The 20,048-nt window shown below is 32.2% G+C and overlaps 1 pseudogene; it reads right to left on the bottom strand.

The window, feature by feature from the left end:
- Positions 1–1,754: 1,754 nt before the first annotated feature.
- LOC149542569 (pentatricopeptide repeat-containing protein At4g04790, mitochondrial-like) overlaps positions 1,755–20,048 on the bottom strand; it is a 32,412-nt pseudogene continuing 14,118 nt past the window's right edge.

Below are 20,048 nucleotides of genomic sequence, written 5' to 3'. Positions count from 1 at the left end.
CCCTTTTTAAACCTGTGAGTATTTTGTGCGTATGTTGTTTTGTGAGTGTTTGATGTATTTTCTATTAAATTAAGTCTAATTAAAAGATTAAATTAATGATTTAATTTAATGGAAAATTATTATGATATTATGAATATTTAATTATATTTAATTAATTGAGAAATCAATTAAATATAAAGAATTAAATTGAAGATAAAAGTTTTAAGATTAAATTTAGAACATGATAATATTTATTTAATTTAATAATAATATATTTAGAGTTCATTTTTAAATAAATGCTAAATATTATTGTTATTTAAGTTAATAAATATTTATCAAATTAAACGTTCAAAAATATATTAAAAGTGAAAAGATATTAAATTATCATAAAGATTATAGTTCACATTAATTATGCATGAGTTGAAAATAAAAGAGATTAATTTAAAAGATAAAATATGTGAACTTGATTAAGATATTTTAAAGTGTGCATGAGATTAAAGTTATAAATTAATTTAAAGTAAAATAAAGTGGAAAGTTAAATAAAGTAATTTAACAATTCACTTAAAGTGCATGAAGGAATAATAAAAGAATATTTTAATTTAAAAAGAAAATTAATTGTGCATGAAGAATTAATTAAATAAAATAATTATTATTTTAGAGTTGTGGAGACAAAAACCCTAAAGGTAATTAAATTCTATATTAGAGAGTTTTTGGGGTCATTTTTGGGGGAGTTTTTCATACACAGATTTGAGGACACACACAGGTTTGAAGAGAAAATCAGAGGGTTTGGAAAATAAGGAAAGTTTTTCGTAGCTTGAAGGGTTTCACTTGCAGTAGGAATCTTTATCTAGCTGCCACTGTTTAGCATCAGATCCAGGTAGGATCTTGTGGTTTAATTGTATATTAGTTTTGCTCTTCAAATTTCTGTTTGCTCCGTGTCTTTTGCATGTGTTGTTTTTCTGTATGCAATATTGTTCTTGATTGAGAAATATCTCTACATGACTTAGATGGATACTTCATTGGGTTTATTTTAGAGAATTGTATTTGAATAAGAAATTAATTAAATACGTGAATCTTTTGGACATTGAAATCAAACTTGAGATTTAAAAGATAAACGTCCTCTTTCAATAAATTTTAAGAACGAAAATTAATTTGAGAAAAAAGTTTGAAATGAAAAGAAAATTTTGAATTAGGATATTGAATGATTAAATTTGGTTTTCCTATCAGAGTATTAATGTACATGTTATTAAAAAAAAATAAAAATAAAAATAAATAAATAATATATATATATATATATATATATATATATATATATATATATATATACATACATATACATATATATATATATACATATATATATATATACATACATATATATATATATATACACACACACACACACACACACACATATACATACATATATATATATATATATATATATATATATATATACATATACATATATATATATATATATATATATATACATACATATATATATATACATACATATATATATATACATATAAATATATATATATATATACATATAAATATATATATATATATATATATTTATTAATTTTATTAAACTTTATATAAATTAAAATTTATGAAACATAATTATAAAATTAAAAATAAAAATAAAAATAAAAATATATATATATTACAAATATGTTTTGTTTATATTAAAATAAAAATAAAACTTAAAAAAAAATTAAATTAAATTTTTTTGGGGGTTTGTTTCCCCCACGTACCTGCTGCCGGCATTAAAGGCTGCGATAGTCGGTACCGCTGCTACCGCAGGCAGCAGTTGTACTACTGTTGCGCACAGCAGGGTACCCTGCGGCCGCAGAGCAGTGCAGGCCGGCGAGCCTTAAAACACGTAGGCCTTTTTTATTATTATTTTATTTTGTTAAAAATTTATTATTAAAGTTATTAATATTTATTAATATTTAATAATAATTTTTACATAAACTTTGTTATTATTTATTAATGAATTTTAATATGTTAATTTTATTAATATTTACCAATATTTTATTAACAAGTTTTATAATGTAAATTATAGGATTATTTAGTAATTTGGTCTAATGAATGTTATTATGAATTTATTAACATTTATTATTTTTATAAATGAGTAAGATTATTTTAATTTTATATTATTAATTAGTTTAATTAAATGAAATTTAATTAAAATTAATTAATATAAGAGAATACTTAGTGGAATTCAGAATTATTTTAATATTAATGATATTGGCTTTAATGAAATGGAAATAATTAATTTTTATTGGAAGAACAATCATTATTATTTTAATAATTAATTGATATTATATAAATGGGGGTAATTTTATAGTTTATCCAAATTAATTAATGAGTTGACTTGTAGAATAAATTGAGAATATTCTATACTTAAAACGTACATTAAAATGTAAAGTGAAACTTTACTTGTAATCAAATTATGTATTCTCAAACCAAAACTCAGACTATGAAACTATGTTGTTTTTCTTGTATGGCTTATACTTGTGGAGTCTCGAGTTGTTTAGATGTTGACTAGTCTAGGATGTACACCAGAGGTTTTGTGAAATTTTTTTGATACTATTTTGTGGTTGGATGTCATGATGTGCTTTGTGATTCAAATTGGGATTATACCTTGTGGAACTTTTATGTGTATTTGGATGGGAGATCCATCTTATTTCAGGTTGCCTGTTAAGGAACCGAGTTTGATCATTATGGGTGTTGTGGTATGGGACACAACTGTGTTTTTATGTGCTTAGGAGAGGTTGTCTAGGTACGTGACTTGGGAGTGGTTTGCATAGGGGTCTGGGACCCAAAGTGGTCAGTGCCAGGGTAACCTAATGCAAGTTATGTAATAAGTGATAATCTAGTAAATAAAATTTATGGGGGGGAAAACACACTAAAAATATAAGTTAGAGATTTTTTATCTACCCATGCCTTGAGTGCTTGTATAGACTAAGGGTGGGAATGAGATGAGTGCCTCGTCTTTTTGAGAGGGCTTTCTAGTTTCCATATGTGTGATGTTGAGGGTCCGGGGTTCAGAGTAACCAGTCCAGGGTAACTCAACGCTTGAGGGTCCGAGGTCTATTAAGAGATCAGTCCAGGGTAACTCAAGTAGCCATGTGATGACACTCCCTAGTATGTAGCCTGAGTCTCCTCTATAGATTTGTGTACCTCTGGTGGTGTATTTATTGTTGGATGTGTTTATGGTGGTTATTACTTTCATTGATGATGATTGGTGATTCATGGATGATGTACTTTTGACATGTGGCTTTTGACTTGAGATGATTATCTTTCGTTGACTTTATCTTATGATCTTGTTATTTGGTTTATACTTGGTTCGTGTATGATGTTTGGTTATGTGGTGTCAGTATTGGATTGAGTGTTCTTACTTTCAGATTATTTTATCTTCTTGAATAGCATGTGTTACCTTTGAGGTAGTTTTGGCTATTAGGGGTACCTTTCCTAGGAATGTTTTATGTTTGATTAGCCATTTTTGGATCGTTCATTATCTTCCCTGCACGATGGGAGTGGAAGCCTGACTAGGTAACCACGCGGTCGGAGGTAGTGTCTTCTTACCATTTGGGTTCCCATTCACATTGCCAGCTGTTGGATGTTCGTTGCAGAAGATGTACCTTTATCATTCTTATTTCTTATCTCAGAGACTTCTTTTCTGATGATGTATATATGTTATCATGTATTCTGATGTATTGTATCTATTTTCACATACCCTGCGACATGTGCAGTGGATGTTATTTAGTGGACGTACATTCATTGTATTAGTATACTTATGTATTTGCTTATGCGATTATGTATCTGTTATTTCTTTATGATCTTGAGACATTGTACTTGGAACTTAAACTAATTAATTTAAAAACATTAAATGTGACTCAATGTAAAGGAACTCATGAGGAATTGAAACTATATCTGTAATTGCAAATGTGTATTTGTTTTGTATTTTCATATTGCTTCCGCATTAATGTTATCTTGATGTTGTTTAAACTTCAAAAAAAAAAAAAAAAATAGTTCAGTAAACATTGTAACATATTAGGTTTATTTCTCTTGGGTTCCCGAGCGGGGCGTTACACCTCTGGGAATTAGATGTCAGTTTTGTGTGATGGAACCTTTGAGTTAGTATACTCTTAGGATTCCTAGACTTATAGAGATTTATGCTTTGTGGTTTTGATATCTTGTTTGGGACTTGAGACTGTCTCCTCAGCATGGTGGGAGTGGACCATTTAGGTTCCACGCGGTCGGGTGGTAGTGTTTTTCCACTCTTATCATTTGAGATCCATTGAGACACTGTGGTTGGAGTATTCTTGGTTGGTATTTATCTTCATTATGTTCTTGGATCATTATGATAGACGATATACCTTATAATGGATGTATTTATTGGTATGTTTCTTATATTGATGGTTTGCATATGTTAGATGATGGTATCCTATGCTTTACTTTGCATGTTAGTAGGATGTTTTTAGGAGTGACATTCCTACTATGTTTATAGCCGATGATCTCTTCGGTCCTTTGGAATGTTACGCACGGAGGGATGGCTAGGATCCATGATGGTCTAATGATGCTATTTATGGTTGGGAGGAACCATGCACTTAGTTAGTTATGTTTGTGATGTATAGTTATCTTTTATGATGGATGTTTATGTCTTTTGTGATGATGTATCATGTATGATTTATGGTCTCATTATGTTATTGCATCATGGATTAATGTTGGATGATGATATACTTTATATACATGGATGTATATTCTTTTAAGCCTTTCATACCTTGTAACATGTATAGTGGATGATTGAGCAATCTAAAATGTACACTTGTATATGGTTTAAGAACATTGGATGTATAGTTGTTATTTCGTTGTTAAGGATGTAATGTTAGATGAATAAGTTATGATTAGAAGTAATTCAACGTTAAGGGATCTTTAAAGAATGTAATCTGTTATGTTATGTTATTTTCAGTTGGATGTTACTATTGCTTTCGCAAATGTTATGAATGGTTTATATTTCATGTTTAAAAAAAAAAAATTGTTTGGCAAACTTAGTGAAATTCTTTGGATCCCTTGGCGGGGAATTACACTACTCGAAGTAGAGTGCACATTCCAAAATCTAACATTCCCCCCAAGGGATTCTTTAATTTCCATAAGAGTAGGCTTTAGGTTTTCTAGAGCTAAGCTCCATATTGCCATAGTTTGGGCATCAATATTATACCTAGAGCCTATCAACTCTCCCATTTGATTCTTATGTTCAAAAGATATGGTTCTTTTTTGTCTTCTAATTTGATCTAATAAACATGAAGAACTGATATCTCACCCTGGGAAGACAATCATACCGCTTCTCCTTCCTATCTCTCTAGATTCTTCCACAATGAGGGTTTTACTAGCATGATCATACTCCTATAGTTTTTAAATCATCTCAGCAACTACTTCATTTGAGTCACCTAGCTTCATTCGTAGAGATAACTCATTTTGTTTCAATTTTAAAGGAAAACCCTTGAATTCCTCTATTTTGATGAAGTTATCATCACTCATTAATTCATTGGCCTCTATGATCCCATCATCAAGAATTTGAGCATGAAGCTCAAGTTTTTTGGCCCTTTTTTCATCCTCAGTAGCTTGGGTTTTTAGAAAGTTTCTTCTCATAGTATCAAAATACTAGTTGCCCCCTTTGAGGATTTGTAAGGCTTTCTATGTGGCCTTTGGTGGAATCTCCACCATTTTCTACTTCTTATTTCTCTATTGGGCCCACTGTGAACTCTTTGCCTGGTCTTCTTTGTCATCACTGACTTCTACCATAATGTCCTAATCAAAAGATTTAGGATCTACTCTTTTCTAGATTTCTTTAGGCACTTGAGCTCAAATTTCATTAAAATTTTCAACACATTTATCCAATTTGGCCTAGTACACCATCTTAGGATAAAACCCCTTACAAGATGGATCAACTATCCTCATCTCTCATTCCAAACTGACTACATCCTAGAAGTTAATCATTCTCTTTCTACATACATTTTCATCCAATCTGTCAGTAATGATATCCTCCTCCCATAGGCATTTTGTTGGAGCTAAGGTATAATTCTTCATGTTCTTCAAGGAATAGCAAGGGTCATAGATTCTAGGGGGGGCCATTGGCAATTTTTATTCTCTAAGGAAAGCATCAATTTCTTCAAATAATATTTTTTCCTATCTCAAAGTCTCCTAATTTTGTACACCTACATAAGAAAGTGCCCTTCTTGATAGTTTTCCCTATTTAATGAAATTAATTACCAGAATATCTCTACATTTCCTAACCTCTCCGGTACAAACTTTGGGAGAAGATGGGGAGGCTGAGAGCATCCAAAAATCCTAATAATAATATAGTCTTCAAAACACTACCCCAATTATGCTCTATTTGTTTTCCTGCACCAAAACATAAATTTGGCTTAACTATCTTCTTTACATTATGTGATATTCTTTCGTTAACAGTTCCTATCATTTTTAACACAGGGTGAACAAAGTCATTATAAAAGGAAATAAAATTAGAGTAGGGGTAAAATATTTGCTATAACCTTGTCCATCTTTGCACAGGTAATCTCTCTCTCTCTCTCTCTCCATTCCTCTATACACTTGAAGAAACTTTGATCAAAGAGATTGACATTTCTAAATAGGATTAGATGCATGAGCATAGAGTAGTGAAAGAACCTAAAATTCTCCAATCTCCCCTCCTATGCAGAAACAATTTCATCATGTATTTTGGTTATGATTTACTCGAAAAAATCATATCCCACATTTGTGTTGGGATCCTAAATGTTTAATTCCATGATGCAGTCTGCACTAGTAGCATACATGGTTCCATTTGAACCTAGGGATTTTTTCAAAGAAAAAAAATATATTCTTCATATACCTCTGAAAGAACTCTAGAGGCATGGATTTATCCACTTCCTTTTTCTTTGGTATTTCCCCCTTCTCTTTTTTTACCTCAGGGATATGCCTAGTCATAACCTTGCCCATGTAAAAATTCTTCTGGATTTTGAAATTCTCATTAAATTTTTCTATGTTAATTGGCAATGACATAGGGCCTCCCAAGTCAAATGCTTCAATGAATGTCTCTTTATCCAATGCCACAAAGATACTCCTATCCTTCCTATGAAATGACTTGCTAATTGGGTTGTAACATTTTGTCAGTGCCTTCATTAGGTCAATATCCACAAAGACCTCTGTCAAGATTAACTTTCCTAGGTTCATGGTCCAAGGGTTACATATTGGGACCTTCTCTATCCTATTCTTGTAGATATACTTGAATAATTCACTGCTATTTCTATTAGGCACCTCTGCATCTCTACAGAATGCATAGGGATCTTGAAAAGCAAGGTCATTTACAACTTGTGCATTTGAAGAACCAGGTAGAATTGACATCCATTCATCCACGAATGGGCTAGGGATTTTCCCTTTTAAAGTAATTTATTCAATCACAGGTCGTGTTATCAATTTTCCTTCCTTTTGCACCATTTTTGCAAAATAATCTCAAGTATTCTAAATGTTGTATGCTAAGAAATTGCTCAAATTTACTCTACAATTCTAACTCTTCTTTGAAACTCAAACAATCATCTAATTTGTAATGAAAATATCTATTCTTCTTAAAATTTATCTGTCTCTACAACATGAGCATTGCATTAATGGCATTTAAATCAGCATGCTTTAAAACCTATCAATCTTTGAAAAGCTGGAAAAATCTTCTCTTTTTTACCCATCATACATCCAACTTATATTTCTTTATCTAGCTCAAACATGTACATTTTAAAACTATGTTTTATGTTTTCACAACTGAGAGTTATGATGCTATGATGAGTTCTTTATTGTTTCTTCACTATAGCTTTCTATCTTTCCTCATCTGTTCCTGTGACCATGCAAAATTGGTTATCTTAAGCTATTTCACAACTTCGTTACCACTTTTCTTAACTACTATGTCTAGCCTATGATGTTGCACTTCCCTTTAATCGCCACTTTGCAACCTTATTTCTTCATTGAATGTATGGGCTTGCAAAACTACGATCACTACTTTTTATGCTTTATCACTCCTTCACAACTATTCAACATTTCAATTTACTAACCATTGTGACTTAGTGATGACCATGAAACTTACTACCTCACATCTTCAAGTCGGCTTAGAACTTAAGATTTCTTTTACTTTCAATGATGTGATGCTTTTATCTTTACCTTTGTTAGCCCTTCACAACTACCAAACACAAGGCTTTCTCTAACAGTACAATGTTGTATTGACTGTTTTGATTAACCACCACTTTACTTCGTAACTTCACAACCAATAACCTTAACTACAAATGAAACCTTGCGATGTTGCACTGACCTTTAACTCAACTATTTTGAATACATCTCACAAGCTTGAAACTTAAGATTTTAGCTCACAATCAAACCTTGCAAAAGTATAATTATAAGCTTTCGCCACTTTGCTATGTTGACCTCTAATCAATCATAACCCCTTGTGAAGATGTGATGGTTTAAATTTTAATTGCATGATTCTTTATCACTTCTTTGCAACTTAGCATTTCTTAACTGTGTTGCCATCTATGATGTTGTGGTAGCCACCTCTAAATGTAACATTCTATTTGTTCATAGTCATGCAACCTTAAACCTTAACCACAAATTTAACCTCACGAAGATGCGATCAAAGGATTTCACCACTTCTCAGCTTTAATCTCAGGATATCCTTAACTCTATGCGATGCTATGACTGCCTAAACCTTAACTATCATGATCACTTTCCACACCTTTGCAACTTAATATTTCACTGTAACTTAAACACTTGTGATAGTGTGATGACCATTTCCTTTAATTATCAAATGATCTTTAGAGTTTCACATCTCAAAATCGTTGCTCTTGGCTTAACAATGCGATATTGTGATGATTGTTATCTTGATTATTTTCTCATTCATCACTACTTCACAAATTGACTTATCTTTAATGCTTCTTTACTTGTGCCATTGTGATAACCTTTTAAAATTAACTATTTCTTTCAATCATAACATGTCAACTTGAAATCCTAACTCAACACTTAACCCTATGAAGATGCGATCAAATCATTTTGCTTTTTTGCTACCGTAACTCTGGGTTATCTTTAACCAGTTGTGGAGATGTGATAACCATTTAACTTAACTATTTTTTTCTTTCACACCTTTGTAACTTAGAAACAAGAGTTTATTTGATCACTTGCAATCATGTGATGGTTCAAAATTTGACTACATGGCATTTAATTGCTACTTCACAACTCTACATGCCTTAAGCTTGATAATGTTTACAACCTTGTGATTAACAACTTATTGCATCTTTGTAACTTAAACTTGACATTTGATCTTAATAGCTACAAACCGCACTAACTGTGTTGATGTCTGTTTCACATCTTCGCATCCTTCAAAATGGTTAGAGATCATAAAGGAGCAATGTTGTGATTGAAGCATTTTCACAACATCACAACTTAAAAGAACTAAGAGACATGAAATTTAATATGATAAGAGATCAAAATGACTTAGGGATATGAAAGAAAATAACATATAACTAGAGTTTTTTTATGTTTCCCTATTTGACAAAATACAAAATACAAGACATGACTATTGCCCCAGGGGTTTTATAAGGGGTAACATATTTTTAGAAACCCTAATCAATTTTTACGTCTATTTTTTCACTAATCTTCACAGAGTATCGAAAAATCTTTGTTTGGTGAAAAATTAGGTGATCACATAGGAAAGAATAATGTGTTCCTTTTGTGGGTTTTCTATTGGTTAGAAATGATGAAATAATATTTAAATTTTGAAGCTATGATTTTTTTTAACTTTAATTGGTGTCGTTGGGGGGAGTTACAAACATGTTATGATAAAATAGATCCTTTAAATAAGATGAAAAATGAGATTTGATGTGAATAATAATTGGGATTGGAGTCTAATTATTTTAATGCCCACTAATAATTTTATGGAAAAGATTAAGCAAGATCTTGTCATAATTAATTAATTAAAAAATTAGGATTTCAAATAAATCATGTTTTGCACAATCTCCAACAGAGGATTGTATTAATGATTGATTGAAGATGTGGTAGGTCATACATGGCTACTCTATGGAGAAGGGACACATTTTTTAATACCACTTATTTTGATAATTACAATAAATTCTGCCTTTTTAGGAATGAAAGATACATAAATTGCTTTCATACTATTCAACATCTAGAATACTATCTTCACTTCAAGAAAAATTATCCTAAGTTTGCAAATATGGAGATTGTGGTGAGTGTTGATTTAGAGGATAATATGGGTGGTGACTTGGAGAGAATTGAGCCCACCAGTATTGAAGATAGTGTGAGGAAGCCTTGCATCTAGATTATATTGAAAAAAGGTTGTCTAGTTCCCTTAATGGAAACCATGACGAGCTATGATGAGGATTTCTTGCAGCAATTTGTGAATTCTTGGATGAATAAGAGAGTGACCATTAATGGAATTCCTTCCAAGTTAATGAGGATATCATTGTTATGGAAATAAGATTTTTAGTGGAAGGAAGAAAAATACAAAAAGTGATTAAAGTTTCAAACAAGACAAGCCTTAATAGATTTTTCAAACATGGTGAGGAGCTACTTTGACATATGGGTGGGGTTTTGCATGAAAAAATATTAGAACCATGGAATGAGGTATGCTTGGTTATCATGAAATACTTAACCCAAGAGGATAGATTTGGGTTCATTTTCAAAATTAAGACATTCTTTCTATTCCCTTTTTCCTGCTTCATGAGCTTGAAGATACAATGTTAGAATTTAGGAAGAAAAAAGAAAGGGAATGAGCTATACCATCCTCCATCAAGGTCTTATTCTCCACTTGTATAATTCCCACCTTTCTTTGTGTCCTCCTATATGCATCACCATTGAGATTATTCCAACCCCAAAAAACCCTCTAAGAATTGGTGGAGGGTCTTGGGCTCCCACCCCTCAACCCTCATCTAGTCATACCCCTTTGGGAACCCCATGAAACCCAAAAGAAACAACAAAAAATGTTGTTCCTATGAGTCAGGTTGTAGGTAAAAAGCTTAAAATTAAAAAAAATATTGATGTTGACCTTGGAAACTCGAAACAAGAGATGAGGGCGAGGGGCATAGAAAGATGGATAACCTGGCTAAAACCAAAGCTAGATAGAAGAAGAAGGTGAATATATATCTGGACATGGAGGAGGAGGTGTTAGGCTCAAGAGAAAATGGAAAGAAAAATCCTCAAATAAAGGAGATTGCTAGGAGGAATTTGGAGGAAGGGGATGAGGAAGAGAGGGAGGTGGATAATGGTGAGGAGACCTTGAATTTCAAGGGAGGGAAGAAAAAAATGAAGGAGGTTGTGAGTGAGGATCTCTCCCATGTTTCTGCTAGACTTCATCCATAATGCCTACCTAGATACCTAGGTCTCTAAAGATGTTTTGCCTATGAATGCAAGAATAATAAAAAGGATAAAGATATATATTTTTCTAACCCCTTATGTTGCAGTTCACAGAAAAAGACTCCCCCATGGGGAGTTGTGTTATTTTTCTTTCTCTTGCTAAGAATATGGTAGATACCACTAGTGAGCTAGATGAACTCAAGGCGAGGTTACCAACTCTAGATGAGAACTTCAGAACCCTCTCAAGGATTTCTATGAAAGTTAGTCATGTTGTGGCCACTAACCTTAGTTGTTTCTATAGGAGAAGGAAGAGGGAGGTCTTGGGATAGAGGACTCTAAGTATCTCTATGGTTTTCTTGCTTAAGACTGAGAAAATGTGTTGCTGACTGGGAAGGGAAAAGAGAAGGTTAAGAATTAGGATGTTTATTGTCATCAGTTTATTTTCTTTTACTTGGCTATGTTGGGGTGTTCCATCTTTGATACTTTTTATTGGCCTTGTATGGCATTAAAATTTAAACTTCTAAAACTTTATATGTTAATTAGGTTTAAGTGGTTTAGCTACATTCATAAATATGGCTCTTTTGCTATTAGGTATATGGTTACTAGTAGTTGTAGTGTTATATTTATGAAGACTCCTATTACTAGGGGAGCTAGGGTTTATGTTTGTCTTTTATTATTAAGTTTTTTTTGGGTGGTATGGTAATGTGCTTTATTTTATGGTAGTTTGTTGTTGGGACAGCCACTGGTTTGTAGTAGGCACAACCCTCTACTTTTGACTGCTTTCATATCAAAAACATTTAGAATCTAATTTAGTAGATAAATCTTGATTATGACAAATAGGCCATAATTCATTTGGTTATGTATATTAAATTAATGATATAGACATTAGAAATCTACATATTATTTTTAAACTAGAATGATAGCAAGAAGTGTAAAGCTTCCTTAGGTTGGGGTCCCATGGAGGGGGCTTCCTAAATTTTTTGAGTAGATGCTGTTGGAAACTACAATTGGAGCAATTGTTATGTTTTTATTGATGTCAAATCTTATTGGTAAGAAAATTTACTATCTGATCTAAGTGTCATATCTATTTGATTATTGAAGAGGATTTATGAAGTTGGTCACAACAAAAGTATCTAGAGGAAAAATTGAGTTATGAAGAGGAAACTAAAAATGGACACTTGATTAGTTGGAATTTGAAAAGATAAAGTGATTGTTTAATCATGTTGCAAGTGGATAAGATAGTTACATTGAAGTCTTGAAGAAGTGATCAAAGATAGACCAAATACATAGGCTTGACCGAGCAATAGAGTTGAAGATTAAGGAACTTGAAGTATATGGTAAGTGATGCTAGTGTCAACCAAGCCACAGTAAGTGTTGAGCAGAAATAGTGTTGACCAAGCATCAGTATTGATTGAGTGACAATATATGTGCCAAGAAAAAAATCTAGCAGTGATCAAATAATCCTATGATGATTGAGTGACAAAACATAATGTTGGTCGATGAACAACATTTTAACAATTTATGAGAAATCATAATTTCTAGCCAACAAATTTGATTTCTTGGAATATGGAAAGCATGTTGAAAATAAGGATGGATGAACTGGAATATTTAAATCAAGGGACACCTCATTTGTGCATTTCTGTGGAAGGATTCAAGGAGAAGTTTCTAGAATAGAAAGAAGAGAAAAAATGATGGATGGATTCACTGAATCTAATCTAAACCTAAGATCTATGGTGGTGTTTAAGAGGCAAAAAATTAGAATTTCATATTTAAGGAGGTCCAAGGGCTAACGTTCATTAAGGGTTGAAGGTTGGAATAGTTGTTGATGCTATTGACTAGTGAACTTAAGCAGAAAGTTGAGATGAGTTGAGAAGAAAAGTGTATTTGCTTGAAGAGTTGCCAAGCTAATCAGAGATTGAGATGACAATAAAGGCCTATCAATGAATCATCTTGTGAGATGAACTGATATATGTATTTGTAAAGTGATTTGTACTTGATAGATCAATTTTTTTTTATTACTTTCTAATGATTATATCTATATTTGAAATCTTTTATCAAGGTTGATCTAATAGTCATATGTAAATCTTTTAATCAAGGTGTCATTCTAATGGAATGTTCTAAAGTTATCTAACAAGGCCACTCCTAACAAGGTGACTAAATCCTTTAACAAGGTCACATTTAACAATGTGTTTTGAAACCTTTAACTGGGTTGGCCCCTAACAGAGCTCACTTTAGAAGAGTGAAAAAACTTGGTGACATGTTACTAGTGGTTCCTAGATTGGGTTTCCACCTTAAATCCTAGTGTCAAACTTGTGTGGATGTTATGTCATGATTTACTATTAATGTTTACATTCTACAAGTCTATTATTTTTGGGACAATGGACTACTAGTTGATGTTACTAAAAGTTGATTATAGAGGTCGAGCTATACAATGTTGAAATTTGAAGTAGTTTAAGTGTTTGTTTGTTCAACTGATACATTTGGACCTTGGATAATTGATTCACCTCCCTTACCCCTCTTATTTATTGTAAAAATTATAACAATTGGTATCAAATCTTTGGTTCTTGTAGAGAAAAGCTTGAAGGTACTTAAAGCTAAAGATCATGATGTACAAAAAGGAGATACCAAAGTTGAACAAAGATAACTTTCCTACTTGGCAAAAATTGATGAGGCTATACATAGCTTGAATTGATGATACTGCACTAGAGTTTGTGTACAATGCATATGTGGAGATAACAATAGTTCATCTAGCCAATCAACAACTAAAAGAGAAGCAATAATAGAATTAGGCGATGTTGGAGATTACATCAACCCTAAGATATGTTGAGTTTGCTGACATAAAAGATTGAAAGAATGCAAAGGAAATATGGAATAAACTAAAGACCACATATGGAGGAGATGATAATTTTATGAGAGCCAAATTAGAAAGCTTGAGGGGAAAACTTGATGAAATGAGAATGACAAAAGGTGAAAATATAGTTCAATACTATGCAAGAATAAAAGAGGTTGTCAATTCTATTAGAGGTGAAAACCAAAATATTGAAGAGGAAAAAATTATAAGTAAGATATTGAGAACTTTACTTCCTATTTATGTTATTAGGGTTTCTACAATACAAGAACTGAGATGTGCTCTAGGTAATGCGCTAACCCTAGAAGGTGTGGTTGGTAGGCTAGCTTCTTTTGAGATGTCTAATTTTGATAGTTACACTCCTACTACTATTGGTTATGGCACGATGAGGATATGTCATGTAAATTTTGACAATTTGGTTAGCATTAGTAAGATAAAAAGAGTAAGAGGTCTTCCAAAACTAAAGAAGCCTAATAATGCTATGTGTAAACAATGTCAATTGGGAAAAATGACAAATCTAGTTTCAAGAGAAAGACATATTCATCTGATGATATTTTGGAATTCATTCATACTAACTTATGTGGACCTATTTGTGTTCAAAGCTATTGTAGAGACAAATATTTCATTCTATTTGTTGATGAATATTCTAGAATGATCACTTTGATGTTTCTTAAAAAAATTGATGCTTTTTAGTTATTTAAGTGGTATTTGACTAGAATTGAAAAGGAGATAAGAAGGAGTTTGAAGTGCTTGAGATCTAACATAGGTGGTGAATTCATTCCCAATGAATTTAACATATTCTACAATGATAGAGGAATCAAAAGATAGATGTCAACACCTAGGAACCCTCCTAAAAATGGAATATTTGAAAGGAGAAATAGATCAATCATGGATTGTGCTAGAACACTTATGATGGAGAAGATTAATGTATCATAGAAATATTAGAGAGAATATCTAAGTATAGTTGTTTATACTTTGAATCGAGTGCAAGTCAAGAAAGGTACAAATGCTACATCTTTTGAATTTTTGTATGGGTATGTTGAAAATATAAGAGCAGTAACTAAGAGGGGAGGGATGAATTAGTTACCACTAAAAAAAATCCTAAATCCCTTAGATGTCTTGATACAAATCAAAACACAAAACTTTGCTAAAATTGAATTACAGCTGAAACTCGGTTAATACAGAGGCACTCGGTTAACACTAACAATTTACTGTCACTTGACAAGTACTAAAATATCAACTGTTACTCAGTAAATACCAAACATTTAGATCTTAAGATATTAAGTCTGATTAACCTTAATTAACTTAGTTGCATATGCACAAAATAAATAGCATGAACACAAGTCACACTGAGATTTAACATGGAAACCCAATTTGGGAAAAATCACCAATTGTAACTAGTTACTATTTTTCACTCTTCCAAAGTGAGCTCTCTTAGGAGCCAACCCTGTTAAAGTTTACAAAACACACTGTTAGGTGTGACCCTATTAAATGATTTAATCACCCTGTTAGGAGTGGCATTTTTAGAGGTCTTTAGAAACTTCAATCTATAAATGCCACCTTGTTAGAGGATTTACAAATAGTTGTTAGGATAACTTTGTTAAGAGATGTGATTAACTACTACAATGGTTAGAGAGTAGTAATGACTTAACCTAATTGTTAATGCAACTATCTTCACTAATTCAGATCTCAATCTTGGCTTGAGTACTCGATCCTTCCTGATCAGATTAATCTTTGTAGCCCAACAAGGATATTCTTCTTATCCTTCCTATTCTCTTCCTCTAAGCATCTTCTTATCTTCCCAACACTCTCACTTATTGAATCTTCAACTTGACCTTATACTTATATCATATACATTTTCAAGTCAGCTTGAATAAAAATTATAACAATTAATATTCATCTCTTCAGTTGGCTAGAACTAACAAACAAATCCATCAAACTCAATATGCCAAAACAAGAAAATCCTTTGTTATCTAACCTAACTTAGTAGACACTAACTTTGAAATGATCTTCCTATCTAAACCAAGTGAGCTCAATTAACACTGCAACTTTGTAAACTTCCTTTTGTAACTGAGTGAGCTTGGTTAACATTGGTTCCATGTGAACTTTCCTTTGTTAACCGAGTGAGCTCAGTTAACACTGAACTTCTGCGAACTTCTCTTTGGTGCTCGAGTGAACTCAGTAAACACTGTCTTCTGAACTTCGTAAAAATTGAAATGCTTAGAAGACAAATGAAACCGTCTTCATTTCTTAAGTGAGCTCGATAGACACTGATTGGTAAAGATATGAAATTTTGTGTAACATCAAAGACAATATACAATTGATCAATTGTTTTCAACAATCCCCCTATTTGGCATTGATGACAAAAAAATATGTCATAATACAATAAAATTTTAGAGCAAAATAAAAGTAAGGATAATATCCTTAGTTTCATTCTAATTTTTATCCATATCCTTAGTTTCATTTTGATTTTTATCCATGAGAACTCCCTCTAACATCAATATTTCCCTCTAATTTCAGTTTCTCCATTTGACAAAAAATTCTCCAAGTTTACTCTTTAGAAAAATCTTCCTCTTTGACATCTTCAAACATTCAAAAAAAATTCTCTGATATAGAAAACTCTTATTTTACAAAAATTTTGTACTATGAAAATAAACTCTCCCTATTTGACATCTTATGCCAAAGAAAATATTCAATGATTTTGAATGTACTTGACATAAAAATTCATATGCAATCTACCATTTCATTACTACATCAACTTGACTAATATTCAGAAATACTCAGTTGATGCATCACTACATATTGTTTAGTGAGCTCCAGATAGGGGAATAACCCCTAGCTTATTTCTTAGATAAAAAAAATACATCCATAGCTAATGGCTTGGTGAATATGTCTACAATTTGTTCTTTAGTATTCACATATTCTAATCTCACCTCTTTGTCTTGCACCAATTCTCTCAGAAAATGATATTTTATTGAAATGCTCTTGGTTTTGGTATGTATCATAGGATTATTTGATATATTAATTGTACTAGTTTTATCACAAAAGATAACTAATGGATCCTTGATTTCTACCTTCATACTTGCCAATAGTTTCTTAAACCAAACAATATTTGAATAATTAACTATTGCTGCAACATATTCTACCTTTGTTGTAGACTAAGAGATGCAATCTACTTTGTACTTGTCCAAGACACTAGTCTCTTACCAAGAAATATTGCTCCACCATTGGTGCTCTTCCTGTCATCAATACTTCTTGCCCAATCTTTATCAATTAAGGCTTTCAAATCAAAGTTGCCACCTTTCTTGTACCATAATCCTAATCTCTAGTACCCTTTAGATACCTAATGATTCTCTTTATTGTCATCATATGATTTTCTTTAGGATTATCTGAAAATATTGCCACCGTACCAACTATACGAGAAATATCATGCCTAGTATGCACTACATACTGAAGTTTTCCAATCATGGATCTATATGTGGTCTGATCTACCTCCTTTGAATTATCATTTTAGTATCTCCTTGATATACTCTAATCAAGTAATGTAGATACCATCTTTCTTCTATTAAATTTGAAAGCCAACAAAGAATTTGATCTCTCCAAACATTGACATCTCAAATTACTTACTCATTTATTTAGAAAAATATTTACATAAGTTATCATAATCGGTAAACAATATATCATCTACAAATATTTCTGTCAGCAATATTTCCTTTTCTAGTCCTTCTTTGATGTATAGGCTGGTGTTATCATTTTTCCTTTGAAAAGAAATCCTCATCAAATAACTATGAAGTCTTTCATACCAAGATCTAGGAGCTTGCTTGAGACCATATAATTCTATGTGTAGGTTATTAGCCATATTCTTTTTGCTCTAGGATCTACAAAACCTTTAGGTTGCTCAATGTGGACTTCTTCTAGAATTCCATTCAAGAATACATATTTCACATCCATCTGATACACTTTGAATCTTTTATGTGTAGAATAAGAAAGTAGTCCTTGTGTTGCATAAAAATGTAACTAAGGAAATAACACTAAGCAACTAATGCACATTCCTACATTATCATGCAAAACTTTAAAATATGAAAGAAGACATGTAAATGAACAACAAAATAGCACTATGCAAACCTCATGAAACCATCAAGTGTAGATGATTTCATTGCTCATGAGATGTGGTTGCTCACAAATCTAGCAGCATAACAATGAGGTAGAAGGTGCTTGTGAAAATGAGGAGAGGGCTCTCCTTTTATAGGAAAATGGATGCAATGGACAGCTAAGATTGAATGCAAGATGGATGGCTAGGATCTCTCAGGATCAATGAGGTGTTCATGAGGTGGAGGCCAAGTAGACTCCATGTGGATTAGGGTTTTGACCATTCAAAGGGGGAAAGATGCTCACACAACCTTTGATATGACATGTCAATGATAGGTGTAAGAGGTGTGTAAGATCATGTTTCCTCACACATGTGTGAGACACCTTTGAAAGTGATGGGTCAATGACATGTGTAAGAGGGTTGGAGGCTCAAGGTTTCTCACACATGTGTGAGACACCTTGGTTCACATGTGAAGGGGGACAAGGTTGTAAGTGTGTAAGAGTCACATGTCACATGTGACTAGGGTTTGCTAATCCTTTGATTAGGATTGTGCAAATGATTAGTGATGTGATGAGATGAGAAACTAAGATTAATTAGTGGATAAGTGGATTGACATAGGTTAGAAGGATGGGTTAGGTTAGGGAAGTGAGGCTAGGTGAAGGTTAAAGGTAGGAGCCATGTGCTCAAATAGGATTAAATTTAATATTTAATTCCAAGAGGGATTAGGCAAGGATTAATTAAGTAAACAAAGTACTTAATTAAAGGGGATGGGTTAGGATTTAAATAAACCTTAGTTTGTTTAAATCAAGAAAAGGTGAACATAATTAAATAAATGTAAAATTTATTTAATTAAAGGTAAGGGAATTAAATAAATAATAAATATTTATTTAATTGGTCAAGACACGTGATTTGGACAATTTTAGGTGTCTACAATCCTAACACCTTCTAATCTTGCAACAAGAGAAAATGTTTTACCATAATCAATACCTTCCTCTTGAGAATAACATTTGCATACTAACCTTGCTTTGTTTCTTGAAACTTCTCCATCTTCATTCAACTTATTTATGAATACCCTTTTTGTGTCCATTACATTCTTATCCTTGGGTCTAGGAATAAGAGTCCAAGTTTTTTTTCCTCTTCATTTCTTTAGTTTCTTCCTTCATTGCTTTAATATAGCTTTCATTATCCAAAGCATCTTTAATAGTTCTGGGTTCTAATTTAGTAAGTAAACATGTACCTTTCAATTTGTTCCTTGTCATTGCGCCTTTTGACTTGTCTCCAATTATTTTCTCAAGTGCATGGTGCCTGCTAACATATCTTGCAAGTATAGGTACTTTGGATTTAAATCTTGTTTCACTTGCCTCACCATGATCTTCTACATCATGCTTGGGTCCTACTGTCTGTGACTTGGGTACTTTAGACTCAAACTCAGGTTGCACTAGCCACAACTCGGTTGCTTTTGATTGTGACTTGGGTCCTTTAGAATGTCACTCAGGTTTCCTCAACTAGAACTTGTGTGCTTCTAGATATTTTTGGGACTTAGGAAATGAAGTTTGCTGACTTCCATTTGGATTAGGCAATGTATCAGGTTCAAAGTAAACAAACTTTCTATAGTCTTCAAGTTCTTTGCTGCTCTCTTCTTTACTCTTTTTCACAAACTCATCAATCTTCACATGTGCACTTTCTATGATCTTATGAGTAGTTAGATTCAAACAT

Source organism: Cupressus sempervirens, chromosome 8 (assembly GCF_028749045.1).
Source record: "Cupressus sempervirens isolate cs-2001-9-10 chromosome 8, ASM2874904v1, whole genome shotgun sequence".
NCBI classification, from domain to species: Eukaryota; Viridiplantae; Streptophyta; class Pinopsida; order Cupressales; family Cupressaceae; genus Cupressus; species Cupressus sempervirens.
The sequence above is the reverse complement of the archived record's forward strand: the minus strand, read 5'-3'. Positions and strand labels throughout refer to the sequence as shown.